Source organism: Dendropsophus ebraccatus, chromosome 3, assembly GCF_027789765.1.
Source record: "Dendropsophus ebraccatus isolate aDenEbr1 chromosome 3, aDenEbr1.pat, whole genome shotgun sequence".
NCBI lineage: Eukaryota > Metazoa > Chordata > Amphibia > Anura > Hylidae > Dendropsophus > Dendropsophus ebraccatus.
The window spans coordinates 201,717,634-201,727,026 of NC_091456.1; the positions used below are offsets into that span (position 1 = coordinate 201,717,634).

The 9,393-nt window shown below is 48.1% G+C and overlaps 1 pseudogene; it reads left to right on the top strand.

Annotated features, from left to right (window-relative positions):
• Nucleotides 1-2,404: 2,404 nt before the first annotated feature.
• Nucleotides 2,405-4,071, top strand: LOC138786700 (guanylate-binding protein 3 pseudogene; annotated as a pseudogene).
• The last annotated feature ends 5,322 nt before the right edge of the window (nucleotides 4,072-9,393 follow it).

The window sequence follows — 9,393 nt, forward strand, 5'->3', positions numbered from 1 at the left end:
GGCCGAATACGAACGATATTGCTCCTCTAAACGACCCGTGGAATAGAGCCTTAAGGGATCATTCACACATCCGTAGAATTCCGTCTGTACTTGGGTAGTGGTCTGAGGATTGGACCTGGGAGCTCCAAGCATCATGATTGTTGGGAGCTCAGATAGGGTTTGACACTTCACACTAGTGTACTGACAGCCACGTGGCTGTGTCAGTACACTAGCGCAATCTTTTAAACTGTTTAGGAGCTTCCTCACATGTAATTAATCATGATGCTGGGAGTTCCCAGGTCCAGTCCGCCGACCACTACCCATGTACAGATGGAATTCTACGGATGTGTGAATGACCCCTTACATGACGTCTATAAATCTCTCGTATACAGTCGTTAGGCGTTATGGATGATATTCTACAGCTTATTCAGGACTATGTTATTGGGCACCAGGAAGATAAATAACCTCCCCATGCCAGACATTTTAAGTTCCTTCAGCTGAGAGCTTCCCCCGTACATGTTCGGCCACATGTGATATACTCTCAATAGGAGACAACCAAGGCCTAAGACTTGTTGGATCAGCTGATCCTGACTGTGTGGCTGGCTTCACTTATTGCACAGTATAGATTTGTGCCTTCAGAAGGTTATGGTTGAGCTGAAATCTTATCGGATTAGAGATGAGCAAATTTACAGTAACAAAGCGCTGTATTTGCTCAGCAGTCTGCTTATACGCTGTCTGCCTTTCATCTCCATGCCACTCAACCCCAGGCCCCTAAAAAAGCTGGATCCAGTCCGGGGAGAAATTTCCCAGGACTGGATCCAGCTTTTCCCAGCACCCGGGGAGGAGCGGCAGTCAGTTAGAAGGCAGCAGCTGATGAGCTGATTGCAGAGACAATGAAGCACTTTACTTGTAATGTGAATTCACTCACCTCTACAGGGTTAGGGGTTCTGGGACTCAGATCTGTGGATTTTGTGACCAGATATTGTGTCACAACATGGAAACCTGACGTTTTCTACACCTATATATTCTATCCGATCATTGACTGTAATTTCAGTGACATCACTTCAGCCTGTGACTTCTCTTATTGTGTACATTTGGGTGGGACAGAACGTTGTCCGGACTGGATCTGGTTTTATCCACAATCCTTGTGAGCAGGTCTACCCAAGGTTTAGGTACCTGGCGTCACCTATAGTCAAGTGTCCTCCTGCAGCGAGATCGAGAATGGCGAACAGGAATAAAGTCATGGGATAAGTGTGTTGGGTGTGGGGGGGGGGGAGCCCAGACCGGATCTGTAGGCCCACTGCATACACTGTCCAATGCTGCCATCTAGTGGGAGCCCAACATTTTTCTAGTACAAGCTGCTCAGGTCACAGTCCCATGAATGAGCTTTGTACATGAGAGATTTACCAATTAAAGGTCCTGCACGTTGTCACTCAAAGTGACAAGGTGTTCTTGTTCAGGGAAAGAAAAAGACCTAAGACCCCCTCACTGGTGGGTACTCAGATATGGTGCGTCTTTGGTGCATGTATAGTGCAATTATAGTGAACATAACATACTTTGAAGGGGTTAATGAAGCTATGACACAAGGGGCATAGAGTGTGCAGGGCATAGAGTGTGCAGGACAGACTTTTTTTTTTGGGGGGGGGGGGGGGGGGGGGGGGTGACAGAATTTCTCACATTTTCATGTTTATGTCCAGAAAGTAGCTGCTGTGTTATTCCCATAGACAAGTCTATAGCAGACCAAAGTTGAAACATTGTATCTGTTAAGGCCGTGCTTATATACTCCACCCTCCCCACTAGAAGGTTCTAGTCTTCTCACAAACTGACTGCTCAGAGGACATAGAAGACAACAGACTCTGCAGACCCTTCAGGCTTGTGTCAGACCTAGCAGACTGCGAGCTTAGACCTTTTCCCTTGGACAAAAAAAAAACCTCCAGGGCTGTCTTAGGGCTTTGCCTGTATTGTTTTGCAACTAAATTTCTTCAGTTTACTGCGAACTCCGACTCTCTGGAAATATTTCCCATTGGGGTGCACCATGCCTTATACCCCTTCCAGAGAGCAGCAACACATGTAGGCACCTTGAAAATGTCTGAGGCCCAGCAGTGGGACTAACTAACAGGACTGCTGGGTTAAGTCTGCAAGGGGGTTTGGCCATCTTAGAGAGAAGTCCTCTTTCTACACTAGGACCCCCATGTAGTCTTTCTCCTGGGGTGGGGAGGAACGGGGGGATAAAAGATTATGTGATGTGTATACTGAGACAGGACAGGGCCGCTGTATATGGCCTTCCCTGAGTAGGTCATTTTTTTATGGATGAAAATAAAATATTTAAAAAAAAAAAAAAAAAAAGGGCTTAGATATTCCGAGGACACACAGCAAACACCCCAAGAGAAAAGACACCAGATCACTTCCTCTCTTACATTTGATGATGGATCGCCCCATGTGCCTGATTGAGAACATGCCAGATGGAAAGATCCAGGCTAACGCCTCAGCCATCGCTGACTTATCCCAGATTCAGCAGCCGGTGGTGGTGGTGGCCATTGTCGGACTGTATCGCACAAGGAAGTCCTATCTCATGAACAAGCTGGCCGGGCTCAGAAAGGCTTTGATCTTGGAGCCACTGTACAAGCTCAGACCAAGGGCATCTGGATGCGATGTCTTCCTCATCCCACCAAGGAGGGCCACACTCTGGTGCTGCTGGACACAGAAGGTCTGGGAGATGTGGAGAAGGGTGACAAGAAGAACGACACGTGGATCTTCTGTCTATCCGTCCTGCTGAGCAGCGCCCTGGTCTACAACAGCAAAACCGTCATTGATGAAGATGCAATCGAGAAACTACACTATGTGGGGGAAATGGCAGAGCTGATAAAAGTGAAGTCTAAAGATAATGAAGACAATGAGGCTGAGTACTCCGGACACTTCCCCATCTTCATATGGGCGGTGAGAGATGTCACCCTAAAATTGGAGTTTAATGGGAGGCCAATCACTGAGGATGAATACCTGGAGAGTGCCCTGAAGCCAAAAGACATCAATTCTCAGGTGAGCTCGGACACGGTGGAGAGGCACAACCGTTACAGAGATTGCATCCGCATATACTTCAAGTCTCGCAAATGCTTCATGTTTGACCTCCCTACTGGGGATAAAGATGTTCTCCAGAACATGGATGATGTGTCTGAGGAGAAACAGTCCTACATTTATGGCCCAGACGAAGAAATTCTGTGACTACATTTATAACTAAGCTGACGTCAAGTATGTGGATAACACGCACAAGGTGACCGGGGAAACTCTGGCCACCACATAGAAGAGCTTATAGCACTGGTGTAACATCGCCTGCATGGAGGATGTGGTAGCCAATATATCTGTGGCCCAAAACACGGCAGCTGTGAACGAGGCCACGCAACATTATGGAGATAAAATTGAAGAAAAAAGTCAAGTTCCCCACCGAGACACTGGACCAGATCATACAGATAAGCGAGGAGTCTGAGAAGGAGGCCCTAAAGATATTCATGAAAAAAATCCTTCAAGGACAATGATCACCAGTTCTATAAACAATACATGGAAATTATAGAGCAGAAGAAAAGTGAATTTTTCAAGAGGAATGACCTGGAGTCTCGCACACATTGCGAAAAGCTGCTCAAATCACTTTCCAAAGAGCTTGAGGACCTTGTGGAGCAAGGGGCATATGTACATTTGGGGGGATATCAGAAGTTTAAAGAGGAAATGGAACGTATAGAAAAGAAGTACAATAATGAGCCAAGAAAGGGCACAAAGGCTGAGGAGGTTCTTCAAGACTTTAAGTCCAAAGAGATGCTGCGTGTTACCATCATGAAAAACGATGAGGCTCCGAGTATAGAAAGCTGGAGCATCGAAAGAGAATCATGGAGGAGCACCTCAGAGAAGCTCTCGAAAAGGAAAAAGAAGACGACAGACATCGGTGGCATAAACAACTCCAGTCTCTCATGCACGATAACGCGAGAGAGTCGGATAAGTACAGATCTCGGGTTACGAAGAACAAGCTGGGATGTACCAGGAGCAAATCAAGGACTTGAGAGAGACAAGAAGAAGTCAACTCGCCCAACTGGAGACCCCTTGTAACAGCAGGACTGGCCGCTGCTGCTACCTTTTTCTTTCCACCGTCTGCGCTTGTAGCTGGTGCCGCCCTCTTGGGAGTGACACAACTATTACACGGATAACTCTTCTCGAGAATCTGTAACAGACAGACATAACGATTGAGATATAATGTTACTATGGTGATGGAAGGGTGAAATAAACCCATACTAGTGTCTAGTTAAAAAAAAAAAAAAAAAAAAAAAGGGGACTGCTGTAGTCTATTACCGCCATTGCACTATTAAGTCAGCTTCTGAAGTGTAAAAATGGTGGGACTAAGGTAACTGTTGTTATTCAAGCATTGCTTAAAGTGACCATTTGTTACATTGCTTAAACTGTGGGTAAAGATATTTATTGCACCAATTGTAAAATTGTCACCTGTACCTTACAGGAGGAACAGAATAGCCAGGAACGTTACTGAAAAAGGTTTATTTACTTAGACAGAAGCCATGTCATCCGCAAGGTCACAGCTCCATATACAGTCCCAGAGAAGCCATGTCACCCTAGAGGTCACAGCTCTATATACAGGTCTTGGAGAGAAGCCATGTCATCCACAAGGTCACAGCTCCATATACAGGTCTTGGAGAGAAGCCATGTCATCCACGAGGTCACAGCTCTATATACGGCCACAGAGAAGCCATGTCACCCTAGAGGTCACAGCTCCATATACAGTCCCAGGGAAGCCATGTCATCCATGAGGTCACAGCTCCATATACAGGTCTTGGAGAGAAGCCATGTCATCCACGAGGTCACAGCTCTATATACAGTCCCAGAGAAGCCATGTCATCCATGAGGTTACAGCTCCATATACAGGTCTTGGAGAGAAGCCATGTCATCCATGAGGTTACAGCTCCATATACAGTCCCAGAGAAGCCATGTCACCCTAGAGGTCACAGCTCCATATACAGTCCCAGAGAAGCCATGTCACCCTAGAGGTCACAGCTCCATACATATACAGTCCCAGAGAAGCCATGTCATCCATGAGGTTACAGCTCCATATACAGTCCCAGAGAAGCCATGTCACCCTAGAGGTCACAGCTCCATATACAGGTCTTGGAGAGAAGCCATGTCATCCATGAGGTTACAGCTCCATATACAGTCCCAGAGAAGCCATGTCATCCACGAGGTCACAGCTCTATATACAGTCCCAGAGAAGCCATGTCACCCTAGAGGTCACAGCTCCATATACAGTCCCAGAGAAGCCATGTCACCCTAGAGGTCACAGCTCCATATACAGTCCCAGAGAAGCCATGTCACCCTAGAGGTCACAGCTCCATATACAGTCCCAGAGAAGCCATGTCATCCACGAGGTCACAGCTCCATATACAGGTCTCCAGGTTCCTCGCTTCTAACCTTTATTAGTCGTTCGCTGCCTGGATGTGAGAATAAATAAGACAGACATATAGGACACATCTTACCAGTTGACTTCTTCCATACCAGTATAAGGCCCATCTGATAGGGAGCCCTCACCTGTCCACTTTCTCCAGTTACTGGTCCTTAGCCAGCCATCCTCCGTGAAGACCTCGCTAGTCCCCTGCTCCATACCTAGGTAACCCAGAAAGACATGACGCCCCCAGAGACAGAGCTCATCCTTGTTCACACGACTCTTACATCCAACTAGGTCGACTCTGGAGGTGAAGAAAATCAGTTATAGGACACCAGCTCGATACCACCACAAGAACCATCTTAAATCTATGGCCCATGACAGGAAGCTGCACCCCCTCCTGTAATAACTTTCTTTACTGTGCAGTCAGTTTATGGGTTGGCTTAAAATAATTTGAGAACACTCCTATAGATCTGGCTCAGATGTGAACTTTGAAACTTGATTTTGTTTTCAGTTTCCTTACACATTTTGGACCAGAGTGCTGAAACTCCATCACTTGGGTTCGTCACCAGTTCACTCCCCTTCCAGTGGGTGGCAGTATGAGACTTGTCTGGCACTCGGAACCAAGTATAGACTTATACGGGGCCAGCATGTTCCATAAAGGAATCAATGGACAAAGACCCCCCCCCCCCCGTCCACATTCTCTCACACAATGGAGAGCCATACCTTGGCTTTAACATGAGGGACAGGGTTCAGTGTGGCGCCCTGGTGTTTAAAGAGCCAGGCCACAGAGAATTGCCATTTCAACACCCCCTTGGCATATGTTCCATTTGTCTTCCCCTACACCCCTGGACAAGGTTACCGATGAGGTCCGTTCTCTTGGCTGACCTAAACTCAAAGTTTATCCCTTTGATGGGGCAATTGTTGAGAGTCCCAGTGCTCCACCTTGTTTCACACAACAAGATTATTCTTAAAGAGTACTTGCCTGATATATCAAGTTATTTTTTATAAGAGAAACAGATTGCTGCCAAGGGTCCCTCCCGGAGGGATATCTGGCTAGTCCTGTGTTTTTGAGACTCTTTGATGAGGCTCCACTGGCTCTTCTTTTGCATATTCATGTTTCCCAGGGGGCAATGCACCTAGGACTTCACTGCATTGAGCGCTTTCACTAGCAGCCGGCAGTGTTGTTGTTTGGCTGGTCTCCCTGAGATCAGTGATCTGTTTCTCTTATGGCTCTACTAGGCATTGCTCCCACCTAGCCAGAATCCTGCTCCACACTGATGAGGGGCAACACCCCGAAACAGCTGTATGTGGATGGTTACCTGGCCTTGGTTTATCCCTTGTCATTACATTGACTTCGGAAACCACCATATTAAGTGGCCCTATAACAGGAGCTGCCCCTCGGCTGGGTCCCTCCCGGAGGGATATCTGGCTAGTTGTGTTTTGAGACTCTTCAATGAGGCTCCACGGGCTCCTCTTTTGCATATTCAAGTTATTTTTTATGACATGTCATTCAGTTATTGATCACAGTGGGTCTCACTGATGAGACCTGCCGTGATCAGGAGATATAGCAGGCAGAAGCTGTGCTATCTACTCCCCAGATGATTGCTATTTTATGACACTTTAGCCTCAGGCTATAATGAGGCTAAACTGTGGCCTGGCTCTTTACTTCCATTACACAGGACACGTTGCCAGCAGACAATGGGCTCTGATCCTCCAAAAAGAGAAGAATCGGCCATAGGACAAGCATTTACTGATGGTTGTCTGATCGCTGGGCCTCGTACCCATCATGGCATCCCCCTATTCAGTTCCACTAGTTTATACAACCCTCAACACTTAGTAAAAACCCCTTTTATCCCATTTGTAGAGGTCACTGAAATGTCTGAAGGGCAGGAGCTTCATTGCAATATGGAGTGCGACTGCCAGGATAAAGGATAACCACGTGATTCAGGCCCCTCAGCCTCCTAGCCACACCCCTTTTTTAAGTAAAGAAAAAAACGAATCTAGTGCCTTGTCACATGACCACTACAGCTGGGCGGGTGGACAAGGTCACTACATACGGATGTGACTAGCTCGGCAGGACGCTGCCCAGGCCTCACCTTCCTGTCCCTCCAGATGATGGCACTATTATACTTTGCACTCCGCTGGTCTCATTCTTGCCATATAACTCCAGCAGATCGATCCCCAGACTCCCAAAGTACTCTGCCACATCCTGGCTAATGGGCTTCATCCCAACAAAACAGAGATTGCAGCGATCCAGTCCCAGAGCCCTCCGGGCTGGCCCAAAGACAAGACGGTCAGCAAGACTGTGGCCCCAAGGCAGTGAGCCAGAACTGCAAGACAGAAGACAAAGCATAAGAAATCTGGAGGTGGAATGAGGGTATTCCATCAAGCCAGGATTAAGTGGTAACCACACACATACATACAGAGCGAAGAGCCAGAGGAAGAGACAATGGAGGAGAGTGAAGAGCCACGAGGAGGAGGAGACCATGGAGAAGGGGAGAGAAGAGCTAGAGGTGAATGAAGAGACAGAAGGAGACAATGGAGGAGAGTGAAGAGCCACGAGGAGGAGGAGACCATGGAGAAGGGGAGAGAAGAGCTAGAGGTGAATGAAGAGACAGAAGGAGACAATGGAGGAGAGTGAAGCGCCACGAGGAGGAGGAGACCATGGAGAAGGGGAGAGAAGAGCTAGAGGTGAATGAAGAGACAGAAGGAGACAATGGAGGAGAGTGAAGAGCCACGAGGAGGAGGAGACCATGGAGAAGGGGAGAGAAGAGCTAGAGGTGAATGAAGAGACAGAAGGAGACAATGGAGGAGAGTGAAGAGCCACGAGGAGGAGGAGACCATGGAGAAGGGGGAGAGAAGAGCTAGAGGTGAATGAAGAGACAGAAGGAGACAATGGAGGAGAGTGAAGAGCCACGAGGAGGAGGAGACCATGGAGAAGGGGGAGAGAAGAGCTAGAGGTGAATGAAGAGACAGAAGGAGACAATGGAGGAGAGTGAAGAGCCACGAGGAGGAGGAGGAGACCATGGAAAAGGGGGAGAGAAGAGCTAGAGGTGAATGAAGAGACAGAAGGAGACAATGGAGGAGAGTGAAGAGCCACGAGGAGGAGGAGACCATGGAGAAGGGGAGAGAAGAGCTAGAGGTGAATGAAGAGACAGAAGGAGACAATGGAGGAGAGTGAAGAGCCACGAGGAGGAGGAGACCATGGAGAAGGGGAGAGAAGAGCTAGAGGTGAATGAAGAGACAGAAGGAGACAATGGAGGAGAGTGAAGAGCCACGAGGAGGAGGAGACCATGGAGAAGGGGGAGAGAAGAGCTAGAGGTGAATGAAGAGACAGAAGGAGACAATGGAGGAGAGTGAAGAGCCACGAGGAGGAGGAGACCATGGAGAAGGGGAGAGAAGAGCTAGAGGTGAATGAAGAGACAGAAGGAGACAATGGAGGAGAGTGAAGAGCCACGAGGAGGAGGAGACCATGGAGAAGCGGAGAGAAGAGCTAGAGGTGAATGAAGAGACAGAAGGAGACAATGAATGGGATGAGGTGGAGAAGGAGAGTGAAGAGCATTGAGGGTCTGATCATTATAATAAGGGGGGGGGGGGGGGTGTACTTTGCCGGATACATGTGGTCCTCAAGGAAAGAAATCCATCTCGTTAGGAGTCACTGATATATAGACAACTCCACAGGAATAGATCAGCAGAACCTCACCGACTGCCTGCCCATGCCAGGATCAGCAGAGGAGTGCAGCCAACAGTGTGCTTTTCTGCCATCTCCTCAGTCACTACAGGACGTCTAGGGGCAGATACTTGTTTGGGCGCCACCCTGTAATGGATCAGTGTGCTGGCACCATAGGAATCATCTGTCACTCCTTGATGGTGGTGGAGTTAGGACAAGTATCGGCTGTGGCACTAACACTTCTTATCCTCAGACTACAGGGCCACATACAGTAGTTGACAGAGGAAACTTTTGATGCCCCCCCCCCCCCCCC